This window comes from Mus caroli, unplaced genomic scaffold, assembly GCF_978045245.1.
Source record: "Mus caroli unplaced genomic scaffold, Mus_caroli_1 scaffold_18, whole genome shotgun sequence".
Taxonomy (NCBI): Eukaryota; Metazoa; Chordata; class Mammalia; order Rodentia; family Muridae; genus Mus; species Mus caroli.
The window spans coordinates 11,281,861-11,295,261 of record NW_028227273.1 but is presented as its reverse complement, the minus strand read 5'-3'; the positions used below and the strand labels follow the sequence as shown (position 1 = coordinate 11,295,261).

Below are 13,401 nucleotides of genomic sequence, written 5' to 3'. Positions count from 1 at the left end.
TAACCCCCAGTTGGTATAGAACTCACAATGTAGAAAGCCTCACCTCCATCTCACAGAGAGCTGCCTGCCCCTGCCTGCTGAGCACTGGGAATAAATGTGTGCTCCACCATGCTCAGCCCCCAAGACTGTTTTTATGGTTTTTTTTTGTTTTTTTTTTTTTTTTTTTTGGTTTTTCGAGACAGGGTTTCTCTGTGTAGCCCTGGCTGTCCTGGCACTCACTTTGTAGACCAGGCTGGCCTCGAACTCAGAAATCCGCCTGCCTCTGCCTCCCGAGTGCTGGGATTAAAGGCGTGCGCCACCACGCCCGGCTTATGGTTTTTAAATACGAGCTTGCATCTCACTTGTGAGCATCGATGCTTTGCTAATACAGATGTTCTTCTTCATCTCTCTTGCAAGTACAGGGCTTCTTCATTTCTCTCCTGGGTTCTATCCTTACTGCTGAGTCATCACATACAGAACCATTGCTCTTAACTTTGAGCTTGCTTGACTCAAGCCATTTTGCCTACGCCATAATTGACTCTATTCCTTCCCCATCTCTCATATGAGGAGACAATGACTCCAGCACAGAGAGGCATGCTGCAACCGTCGCAGGGGTCGCTGGCTCCTGGCTGCTCGGAAGATGCCCCAAAATCTCACCCCAAAGAACAACGCTGGCCATTGGCTTTTTGGAATCAGGTTTAGAAGATCTTTGAGTTCTAGTTTGCCAAGAATGAATTCTGAATCTTGCTGAATGTATTTTTTTTTTTGGATCTATTTAAATCATGGTGTTTTTCCTTCAATGTGTTAATGTGCTGCATTCAATGAATACATTTCCTAAAGTTATCTTAAAATTAAGCCCCCACGCTCATGATGATTATGTTAATACAATAGTAGATTTAATATACTAATGTTATAACTTATTATAACTTTATTTATTTATTTCGCACAAAGAAAAACATCGGGCACTCCTTTGCTTTGGCTGCGCCCTGCCCAGTGTTTTCCTTTTCTCTGGGACAATTTGCACTATAAAAGAATTATCTTTTTATTGGATAATTTGCCCGTGACACAACCTACTCCCAAGTCTATACATGGGGGTGGGGGCAGTGTTGACTACTGGTTCAATGTATTTGACCGGTATTAGTCTAGTCTTAATTTTCATAACCCTTTCCATCATATCTCTACCTACACCATGGCTGGGTGGCCACCTCGTTGCTTACGGATCGAGGTTTTTCTTGCTGCTTCCTCTTCCCTGTGGCTGACCACATTTCCGTAGAGCTCACTAGAGGAACAGAACCAATTGAAAGAATACATACTACACAAGAAAACTGATCAGAGTGGCTTCCTAGACGGACGGAATGGGCCAACCACGCTTGTCTTTCACCACGCAGAGGCTGGAAAGGCAGCAGCTGCTCAGTTCACAGGGCTGGATGCCTTAGTAGGTCCAATCTGGTGCAGAAGGGCTGGAGGATTCCTAAAGATCCACTGGCCCAAGGTGCAGACTGGAAGGATAAAGAAGGTGGGTTCTGGGGCTTCAAAGGCTGGGGACAGCAGCATTTTCCCCAGCAGATTCACTCATTAGCAAGAAGCAAAGGCAGGCAAACATGGAGACCTGCCTTTGCTTAGACCTTTGTCAATTTGGGTCACCGTCGGAAGATACTAGACTTTATGGGGTTGGGTCTTACCTTCTGTTAAGTCTTCTCAGAACAAACAACCTGCCCTGAGGCATGTCTATTAGATGGTTCCAGATCCAATCAAGTTGACCATCAAGGTCAACCATCAAGTTCACCATCACTGGCTGGCGAGATGGTTCATCTGGAAAAGCATGGGCCATCATCCCTGATGATTTGGCTTGGAGCCCCAGAATCTTATGAGTAGATAGAACCAATTCTCACTAGTCATCCCTTGGCCTCTGCAAATGTGCTACTGGACAGGACAGCAGCTGTCCCTGTGTCCTCCTCTTCTTCCTCATTGGCCGCTGCTGTCACCAGCATCAATGCCACACTGCCTGGGGCTCAGGATTAATGGCGAGAGATAGGCACTATGGATTATCTGACCACCCATGGCTCACATGAGGACTGGCCGTTGGTGGGTGGACCTCCAAGTCTGGATGGTTACTGCATACATTCACTGTCACCATTTAATTAAACCTGCAACAGTATAATGATTGCTATATAATTTATATCTTTAAATTATTGTAAGAAACCACTCACCCATTGTACTGGCTAGTTTTGTGTCAACTTGACACAGGCTGGAGTTATCACAGAGAAAGGAGCTTCAGTTGAGGAAATGCCTCCACAAGATCCAGCTGCAAGGCATTTTCTCAATTAGTGATCAAGGGGGAAAGGCCCCCTGTGGGTGGGACCATCTCTGGGCTGGTAGTGTTGGTTCTATAAGAGAGCAGGCTGAGCAAGCCAGGGGAAGCAAGCCAGTAAAGAACATCCCTCCATGGCTTCTGCATCAGCTCCTGCTTCCTGACCTGCTTGAGTTCCAGTCCTGACTTCCTTTGGTGATGAACAGCAATGTGGAACTGTAAGCTGAATTAAACCCTTTCCTCCCCAAGTTGATGTTTGTGCAGGAATAGAAACCCTGACTAAGACACCCCTATTCCTGAAAGCAACCCTAAAAAACTCATTAATTCACCTAGGGAGACTTGAGAGGAATCATGGCTTTGGTCTGTTGTAAATACCCACATCTGGGGTGAATAGATATTTGTTTATGTCTTCACAGGAAATGTCACAGAACATGACATAACTTTTGGTAGATTTTATCATACAATTGTATGTGAAACTAGACTTTGTCTCTGACCTGCTTGCTGCACAAACAGCGGCAGATCACATGTACCAATATGTCCCTAGCTTTCTAAGATTTCTAATGTATCTTGCTCTCCTGGGAAGAGAGCTTCCTTATTCTTTTGTTATAGAAATGGTTATAACCATTCATTGCTGGTTGTAACACAAATAACTTACCTGATTGTGTTTGGATGGCGACTGGAGTGTCCACAGTCACAGAAGATAAGCTTAGCGTATTTCAGTTGTTCACATGTGCGGGAAGAGTAACATCTCAGAGATGACATCACTTGGTCAGGGAATACACGCGTGAGTAACCTGATGAGTTGGTAAATTGACGAGCTGGATCTGAGAGACGTTCAACCAACGTATGCTCACACCCACTGCTCCCCTAAAGCGTCACCTGCTGAGAATATTATTAAACTCTAGAAACTTGACAATTTGATAGAGAGAAATAGCATCTGTCTACATGAAATTTATATTTCCCTTACTCAGAATGATGTTGAGTATATTTTCGTATATTTAAGTGAATTAATATTTTTATGTGATCTGTCTGTTCCAACCCTTGGCTCATTTTTTTCCCCTCTAGTTCTTTTTTTTTCCTATTGATTATTTCATTAATTACTTCCTATTGATTATGAATTCTTATATATGAGAGAAGATTCTTTTTCTTTTGGAGACAGAGTCTTGTGTAGCCTAAACTGACCTCCAACTAGCTGAGGATGACCCTGAACATCTTCATGTATTATGTAGACACTGGTGACCCCTTGCTCCTCCTGTGAAATGTGTGTAGCAGTCAGAAGTTGACACTGGGCGTCCTTCCTCTATCCCTCGCCATCTTTTTTGTGACAGGGTCTCTCACTGAACTTAGTTCTCACTATTCTGTGGGAGTGGCTGAGCAGCCAGCACCCAGGATCTGCTTGTCTCTACTCTTACACAAGCACACTTGGTTTTACGTGGGTACTGAGTGTTTGAACGCAAATCTTCATGCTTATATAGCTAACACTATCCACTGAGCCTTCTCTGTACCGAGTATGACCTTATGACCTTGTACTGATCCTCCTGATGCTGCCTCACCTGAGAGTATGGCCGTGCAGCACAAGGCCAGCCAGTGTTCAGTGCTGGGACTAAGTGTAGAGTTTCTTTCTTTCTTTCTTTCTTTCTTTCTTTCTTTCTTTCTTTCTTTCTTTCTTCCTTCCTTCCTTCCTTCCTTTTCTTCCTTTCTCTCTCTCTCTCCCCCCTTCCTTCCTTTCTTTTTTTTTTTGGGGGGGGGAAAGGTGTTGTTTGTTTTATTTTTTTTCAAGACAGGGTTTTTCAGTGTAGCCCTGGATGCCCTGGGACTCACTCTAGACCAGGCAGCTGGCCTTGACTTCAGAGATCTGCCTGCCTCTCCTCTGGTGTGCTGGGATTGAAGGCGTGCATCACCGCACCCGGACACACTTCGAGTCTTATTCATGCTGACAAGCTCTCTCTACACCTGAGCTCCACCCTCAGCCCAGAGATGCTTTTCCTGTGGTGGTTCGCTTGCCTCTTGACTTTGCCCAAGCACTGTGGTGGCCTGATTGTTTTCTGTTCAGCTGAACTTTGTAGTATAATTACAAAGGCCTCTTTACTCCAGCTGTGAAGAAATTCTCCTGCGTTTCCTTCAGTACTTTCAAGGTCTTGTCTTGCATTTACCCACAGCCTTTAACTGTCTGTGGAGTTTTTCTGGTATAGGCTTTGTGGCCGAGCCAATTTGTTCCCTCCGACAGAGTTCTGATTGTCTCAGCACAACTCACTGAATAGTCCTTTCCCCACAGATTTTAATCCTTTTAGCACTGTGTGTTGGTGAGCTCACACGTGTGTGCGTTTGTAAAAAAGATGGGGTAGCTCACTAGTAGAGGGCACACATGAGCTCCAGGATTTGACTCCCACACTCACCAGTTTAAAAATAAAGAAGTGAGCCTCTGCATTTCCTACGGAGTTAATCGCCTTCAGTGTGCGTCTCTGTGTTCTCTGCCAGGGTCCAGCCTCGACACAGGATTGGAGTTCTCAACCGGAAGCAGGGATATCTGGAAGGCGAATAATAGACACAGACTACTTTTTGGATACAAACTGACAAGCAATTTTTCAAGGCCTAAAGTTTCTCTCTCTTTTCTCTCACTCTTTGTTCTTTCTCTCTTGCTCATCTGCTTGCAGCTTGAGGCTGCACAGTGCAGTCTCCTGTGTGGTTTTTTTCTTGAACTCCCACACTCATACACACCTCTGTGTGTTCCCCTTTCACTCTCACACACTCTTCACACACATCTCACACACACACCACATGGACTCTCCCTTCACTCACACACACACTCTCCATACACACCTCACACTCTCTCCTCACTCACTCTTCACAAGCTCTTCTCATGCTCTCTTGCCTTTCTCTTGCCCCAGTCTTTTGTTGATACTCCAAAAACTGATAGAAAAAAAAGACATTGTATAATCATTGTCAAATCAAGTTCAAAAAAATAACCATATCCCACAACGAATCAAGAATTATAGGCTGGTGAGATGGCTCAGCGGGTTAGAACACTGTCTACTCTTATGAAGGTCCTGAGTTCAAATCCTAGCAACCACATGGTGGCTCACAACCACCTGTAATGAGATCTGACATCCTCTTCCGGTGTGTCTGAAGACAGCTACAAGTGTACTTAATTATAATAATAAATAAATCTTTTTTTAAAAAATCAAGAATTACAATTGTTCCCCAAAGTTTCAGCTTCCCCTATTCCCAGGCCTGTAGTCAAAATAATAATTGCAAACTTATCATTATTTAAGCTTTAACTTTTGACTTATTATACTTCAGAGCTCCGAGGCCAGCCACTTGCATTTTCTTGTGAAGCTCTAATGATAAATGACATGGGTTAAGCTGCCAGGCAGTGGCCAGAAAGAATCAAGTCAACCCTTGTCTTAGTTAGGGTTTTACTGCTGTGAACAGACACCATGACCGAGTTAAGTCTTATGAAAAACAACATTTAATTGGGGCTGGCTTACAGGTTCAGAGGTTCAGTCCATTATCATCAAGGTGGGAGCATGGCAGTATCCAGGCAGGCATGGCGCAGGAGGAGCCAAGAGTTCTATGTCTTCATCCAAAGGCTGCTAGTGGAAGACTGACTTCCAGGCAACTAGGGTGAGGATCTTATACCCACACCCACAGTGACACACCCATTCCAACCAGGTCACACCTATTCCAACAAGGCCACACCTTCAGATGGTGCCACTCCCTGGTCCAAGGATATACAAACCATCACATTCCACTCCCTGGTCCCCATAGACTTGTTCAAAAACATGAGTCTATGGGGGACATACTTAAACATAGCATAATGCAAAATGCATTTAGTCCAACTTTCAAAGTCCTCATAGTCTATAGCAGTCACAACAATGTTAAAGGTACAAAGTTCAAGGTCTCTTCTGAGATTCATCCAACTTAATTAACTGTAATCTCCAAAGCAAAGCAGGAAACCAGCTGGGCAAACTCCAAACTCTGCATCTCCATGGCTGATGTCAAAGCAGTCTTCAGATCTCCATTCCTTTTTCATCTTTGTTGACTGCAACAAACTGCTTTCTCCTGGGCTGGTTCCACTCCCTGTTAGCAGCTTTCCTCAGCATGTGTCCCATGACTCTGGCATCTTTAACATCTTTGAGTCTCCAAGGCAATTTCAATGTTACAGCTTCTTGTTTCAGTGTCTGGGATTCCACTTGATCTTTTGGACTCCTCCTAAGGGCTGGCATCACTTTTCCAGCTCTGCCCTCTGTAGCACTCTAAGCTCAGGTTGATCCACTCCACTATGGCTGCAGTTCTTGGTGATCACTCCATGGTACTGACATCTCTAATACACTGGGGTATTCCACTCCAACTAGGCTTCACCAATGCCTCTCATAGGCTCTCTTCAGGGTGCCAAGCCTCAAATCCTTTGCATGACCCCTTCAGTCCTGGGCCATCAACTACAGCTGAGGCTTCACCTTTTCCAATGGCCTTCCCTGGCCTCTCACAGTGCTAAGCCTCAGCTTCTCTCCATTATCCCTTCATTCCTTCACAAGCAGTACCACCTGAGTGACTCTTACACATTACCAAGTCCAGCCGCATCATGAGGTGCAACCTTGGTTATCTCTGGAACACGGCTTCTTTGTGCTTCCAGAAAACAATTTCCAGAAGATTTCACCTCAGTGATGCTGGTCTCTTCTTAATCACTGCTAATTCCTTAGCTCCAGCTAACCAGCATCAATTTTCCCAGTAGTTCCTTCCATTCTTAACTCTAGAGCCAGAGCCACATGGCTGAAGCTGCCGAGTTCTGCTGCATACAGGAACTAGAACATGATCCCCTTGTCCTATTACATTATCACTAGCTTTATGTTTTCTAAATCCTTCACTGTGTAAGCTTGGCTATCCTGGTTCTTGCTCTGTAGATTGACCTTGAATGCAGAGATCAGCATGCCTGTCTCCTGAGATTAAAGGTGTGTACCACCATGCCTGGATTTAATTTAGCTGGGTAGGATCTTGCCCCAAGGTCCCACTCCCTTAATCTGTTATCTCCTAGAACACAGGAATTTGTTCCATTTCACTTCCTGGTACCCCTTTAATACTCAAACCATATATTTTATATTTTTCCTTTCTAAGCTTGCTATGCTTGTTCAAACTTCTCTTCATAAGACTTAACCAGAGAACAAAGTCTCTGCTGGGCTTTTTTGAAACTTCCTTTGTCAATGCAATTAATCCAAGTCTCTTCACCTTAGCCTCAGGCAAACTTTTCAGACAAGGGCAAAAAGTAGCCACATTCTTCACCAAAGTACCACAAAACCAGTCTTTATGCCACATTCTGAAATTCTTCTCCTTTGAAATCTCTTGGGCCAGGTCAACACAGTTCAAATTACTCCCAGCAACTAAGTCTTCCATATTCCTACTAGGATGACCCATTAAGCCCCATTTAAAGCATTCCATTGCTTTCCAAATACAAAGTCCCAAAATCCACATTCTGTCAAATAAAAGCATGGTCAGGCCTATCACAGCAATACCCCACTTCTGGTACCAACTTCTGTCTTAGTTAGGGTTTTACTGCTGTGAACAGACACCATGACCAAGTTAAGTCTTATGAAAAACAACATTTAATTGGGGCTGGCTTACAGGTTCAGAGGTTCAGTCCATTATCATCAAGGTGGGAGCATGGCAGTATCCAGGCAGGCATGGCGCAGGAGGAGCCAAGAGTTCTATGTCTTCATCCAAAGGCTGCTAGTGGAAGACTGACTTCCAGGCAACTAGGGTGAGGATCTTATACCCACACCCACAGTGACACACCCATTCCAACCAGGTCACACCTATTCCAACAAGGCCACACCTTCAGATGGTGCCACTCCCTGGTCCAAGGATATACAAACCATCACAACCCTTAACTCAGCAGTTCTACTAGCTTTCTGCTTCTGTGCATTGCACACAACGACTCTCCTAAGAGTCCCAGTGATTTGACTTAGTTTTACTAATATAAGACTTTATGTATTCTATACTTTCTTATCCAGGAACCATTCTTAAATGTTGTGCAAGACTTCTCATAACTTCAATAGTTTTTTCCTTTTTTGGGGGGTTCCAATGTTGGCTCTAAGTCATTTTCTAATTATTTCTTCAAACTTCCTCTGCAGGTCAAGCATTAATCTGGAACCACCATTGTGCAATTGTTACACTGTTTCCAAGATGAGAACGCACAGCATACACCTGGACCGTCAGGACTGTGCTGTGCTGTGCTGTGCTGTGCTGTGCCCCATGCCTCAATTTTTAACTGTTTAAGAACCGTTACATCAAGAAACATCTAGTTTCACAGAATTCACCAGAGCAGAAGGAGAAAGAAGTTAGAAAGTCATATAGAATAGAATAATTACGCACACCAAGGCCAACTGAAAAGCAGTCACGCACAAATGAAATCTATACAGCCGTTGTCCAGAGCTAAGGTTAGGAAAAATGGGAACAACTGTTTTTTTTACAAAGAGCTTCTGAGATGTCGCCATCCCGGCCTACTGCAGGCAGTCCCTGTCAGGGTAAGCTGTCCCCAGCAATTCTCCATGTTCGCTGTCTTCATTGCTGAGCGTTTTTGTGTTTAACGGTTGGTGAGCCTGGTTTCCCTTCATTGAGCTATGTTGTTGTCGTTGTTTGCTAACCAATCTTCTTTGTTTTCCCCCACACACACACCAGAATCAGTAGCTCTTGTTCTAACCAAGAACTGATCTTTAAAAGCTTTGTGTGTGTGTGTTGTACTTGTGAGAGTAGAGGCATGCACATGCCATGGTGCACCTGTGAAGGTCAGAGAACATGTTTTAGGAATGAGTTCTCTCCTTCACTGTGGGTTTCAGAGACTGAATTCAGGCCTTCAGGCTTTCATGGGGACTATATGACATATTGAGCCATCTTGCTAGTCCATGAGCTGATATTTTTATTGCTTATGCATTCTATTAATAAATTAGCTTAGGAGCCCAGCAAGGTAGTTCGTGCCTGTAATTTCAGGATTAGAATAGTGAGGCAGGAAGATTTGGGTTACATGAGTTCAAGGCCAGCCTGGCTTCGGATGTGACACTATAGGAAAAAGAATTAATTTAGAAATTAATTCTTTTAATTAAATCTCCCCAAGAGGCTGATTCCTTTAATCCAAGAATATGGAATGTTTTCCCATAGAGGTCTGGGTCCCCTGTGATGTTCTTTGATAGTATTTTAAAGTTCTTTTCATAAGACTCACACATTTCACTTTAGGCTATGTCTTAGTCACTGTTTTATCACTGTGAAGAGACACCAGGACCATGGCAGTTCTAATAAAAGAGCATATTTAACTGGGGGCTTACTTAGAGTTTCAGAGGTTTAGTCCATTATCATCATGGCAGCAGGCAGGCAGACGTGGTGCTGGAAGAGTAGATAAGAGCTAGGTCCTTATCTGAAGGCAGAGAGAGGGAAAGCCTAGGACCGGCACAGGCTTTTAAACTCCAAAGTCCACTGTGAGTGACACACTTCCTCCAACAAGGAAGGCCACACCCACTCCAAAAAGACCACTTTTTCATAATCCTTCTAATCCTTTCAAATTGGGCCACTCCCTGGTGTCTAAGCATTCAAACATAGGAGCCTATGGGGGTTGTTCTTATTCACGCTACCACAGGCTGGTTCTCAGCCATTTGTACCCAAACTCACTCACTGGTGCTCGGCCTTCATTTCCCCCTGCTACACTGGTCTCCTTTGAATCACAAAGGCTGAAAAGCCAACTCTAACATTTCCAAGAGTATATGACAACTTGTGTTCTACGTATGACTTATCTGGGAGTAAGAAGTCTTAGACAGTAGGATACAGGAGTGGGAAGGTGGCCAGAGACCATCATCCTCCTGGGTGGTACCCAGGAGGCAGGGCTGGGCTGACATCAAATTGTTTCAGCCTCAGCAGCAACAGCTTTCTGGCACCTGAATTATAGCGGTGACGATCTGACTGAAGCACTCAATCTCACAATGCTTGCAGCTTAGAGCTTTCAGATTTTTATCTAATAAAGGTTCATACAATATATATTATCTGCCAGAAACTGTTAGATGCATTTTTTTTAATTATGTCTAGGAAGCCTCAGTGTTTCTTAACTTGGCAATAATTTTGAAAGCAGCCCCTGTATTCCTTTGTGATGTAAGCACTTGGTTGGAGTGGCTTTGGTTCTCTATGAGGAACCCTGTCTGGTTCAAGTTGTTTTGTCTGAGTGTTGTACTTCTGCCATATCTTTTGTCTGTGAAAACAAAGATATACTAGTTCTCCAGAGGATGTTAAAATCTCCCCTGATAATATTTTTTGTCAGATTCTAATAGGCTTGCTTTATATATCAGAACAGTTTCTTATTGAATGTAAAAACAACAACAACAAAAAAACCCAAAACAACAACAACAAAACCCCCACTATTCTTCCTCATTTCACCCCTATTCCTAGTACTGCATTGACAGAGGACAGATTTGTCCTCAAGAGTTTAGTTTATTGTGGTTAACGAGGTGTCTTATTCTCTGCACAGGACATAATTTCATTCTTATTTTTCTTTCCTTTTTGGTATTTTTTTTTAATTAATTATTTATTATATGTAAGTACACTGTAGCTGTCTTCAGACACTCCAGAAGAGGGCGCCAGATCTCGTTACGGATGGTTGTTAGCCACCATGTGGTTGCTGGGATTTGAACTCTGGACCTTTGGAAGAGCAGTCGGGTGCTCTTACCCACTGAGCCATCTCACCAGCCCCCTTTTTGGTATTTTTAAGACAGGGTCTTACTATGTGGCCCTGGCTGTCCTGGAACTCACTCTGTAGACCAGGCTGGCCTTGAACTCAAAGATCTGCCTGCCTCTGCCTCCCAAGTGCTGGGATTGAATGCACGTGCCACCACTGCCCAACCCATAATTCCATTCTTTACAGCTAAATAAAACTCTGCTGTGTATACACATATGGTCTCTTCTGGTCTGTTGATGAGCATCTAGACTGGTTCTGTACCTTGGCTGTTGAGCAGTGCTGATCCTACGGATGCTGGGTTTCCGTGGGTGCCCACTAGGGGTCTGGGTCTCTGTATCTGCAACAAGGAATTGGACAGAGACACGTGAACAGTAGAAAATAAAGTTGAAGAATATATTAAGAAAGAAGATAGCTCCCAGGGAGGAAGCACCCCAAACAGAGAAATGTTCGGAAGCTTGGCACTAGCACTAGGCAAAGGACAGGGTTACTTATGTCCCATTCGGAAGCCTCTGAGGTCACGTGCTTGGCACTGCCTTTCTCCTGCAGGCCATGTGGCAGGTCACCCGCAGACACTCTGGAGTGCCTCTGCAGTGGTGCCAGTGGCTCCAGCCAGATGCAGGAGAAGGCAGTTCCAGCCTCCCTCTTTACTAGGTTTTTCTCATATGCTAATTTTGTGGCCCTTGGGTCTCATTTTAGGTCTCATTTTCCACCGCGCTCCGATCCCTGAGCGTGACACTGGTCCCTGGAACCGTTTTTTTTTTTTTTTTTTTTTTTTGGAGAGCTGGGGGATGCCGCTCCATTATCCTATAACTGTTTCCTGTAATCAGGGAGCATGGATCTTTCCTTGATGAGACTACCGACCGCCTGGGGAGGGGAGGAGGGGCTGGATTCCCTGGATAGGAAGTGGCTGGAATCTCAACTCGAAGGAGTCGGTCTGACCTGCTGCCATCCTGGAAAGCACAGGAAAGTATCTCTCTGACCATCATGCAGGCTCCCTCTGGGGCCGTCAGTCCGACAGTACACAGCCAACCTCACTATTTTATCTGTTGAGTTCAGACATGAGACTCTTCAGGCTGCAAGACAAGCAAACACTCTAATTGTTGTATATTAAGAATGTGCCAAACCGATCCCCAGATTCCGAGGGCGGGACAGATTAAAAGGAAAAACTGCGTGGCTGTGATTGCACTTGTGAAGCCATCTGTGCCAAAGGGAAAGGCATGCAGCAGGTTACAGCAACCCCACGGGCTTACAATAGAGAGGACTTACTTCTGCAGCTAAGAAGTTCGGGCATCCTTTTTGATTGTCTGAGGAGAATTTTGAAGGTGTGGGTGGAAGTGACCTTGTCTTCTTGAGACTGAGGAGACTCAAAAGGGACAGGTTTCGTTAGAGTACGGCTTCTTGTGTGTGGTGCCTCTGGTGTCAGGCAGCATCAGGCCTGGTTCCTTCCGGTATATGTAGCTTTTTTGCTGTTTTTTTTTTTTTTTTTTTAAACACCAAATGGGTCTACAGGGTTCAAATTCTAATAGAGTTTCACCATACCTGGCTCCAGGCACACAATTCTCATTCATGGTATGACCTCGAGTTTGTTTGTTTCTTTCTTTCTAATCTTACATTTAAACATTCCTGCCCTGGGATGTTTCTTATAAACAGTAACTAGCCAGATTTTTAACAACAACAACAACAACAAAAAGCCCAGTAGGTGTCTCTACTATTTTTCAGTGCTGTGGACCAAACCCAGGCCTTCCTCACATGCTGGGGAAGCAGTTTGCTGTAACCATGAACCTCTGTTTAAGTCTTGATGAGCTATTCTAATGGGGAATACTATGTCCCTCCCCTTTGCTACCAGAATATTCAAACGGGGGGGGGGGGAGCCCTGATACAATGGATCCTAAGAATCACTACTGCCCCAGGCATCTATGCTGGGGGAAGAGAGGGGCTAAACAGCCCCTCAGATGGGACACAGCCCTGACAGCTTGTCCCCGTTACAGTAACCGCATGCCCATCTCCTGGCTTCTGTCACCTTTTCTGTAAAACCATCACAATGCTGCAGGCGAGTCAAAGAGAAAGCAGGAGCCATCCTCTACAGGCTGGCAAACTAAATAAATGTGTTTTGTTTTACCAAAAGTTGTTTCCGAATAGCTTTTAAAATCCAGAGAAACTAAGGCAGTAGTTTTATGGGCAGTCGACCTAAACTCTCTTCCCAGAATCTCACCTCTAATACAAAGAGTTCATCTCTATGGACAAACTAACTGATCGTCGATATGGCCAGGTATAAGATATATAAATTGCTACGTTGCTTTTTATTAAACAAACCTTTAAATTAGTTATTATTGTGTGCATGTTCTTATATGGTGCATCTGTGACGGCATGCATGCGTGCATCACAGTGTGCACATGAGAGAAACA

General features: G+C 44.3%; 1 long non-coding RNA gene across 3 annotated transcripts; it reads right to left on the bottom strand.

Annotated features, from left to right (window-relative positions):
* Nucleotides 1-946: 946 nt before the first annotated feature.
* Nucleotides 947-12,439, bottom strand: LOC115029747 (uncharacterized). Of its 3 annotated transcripts, XR_003835308.2 has the most exons (7): nucleotides 12,263-12,439; nucleotides 11,936-12,069; nucleotides 11,258-11,333; nucleotides 4,686-4,816; nucleotides 2,946-3,171; nucleotides 1,662-2,126; nucleotides 947-1,478 (listed from the first exon to the last, which is right to left on the bottom strand). It is a non-coding gene; the product is annotated as an uncharacterized LOC115029747 (long non-coding RNA). The 3 variants fall into 3 exon arrangements; XR_003835307.2 differs by having other exon boundaries at nucleotides 947-2,126; XR_003835309.2 differs by having other exon boundaries at nucleotides 947-2,126; nucleotides 2,946-3,083.
* Nucleotides 12,440-13,401: the final 962 nt, after the last annotated feature.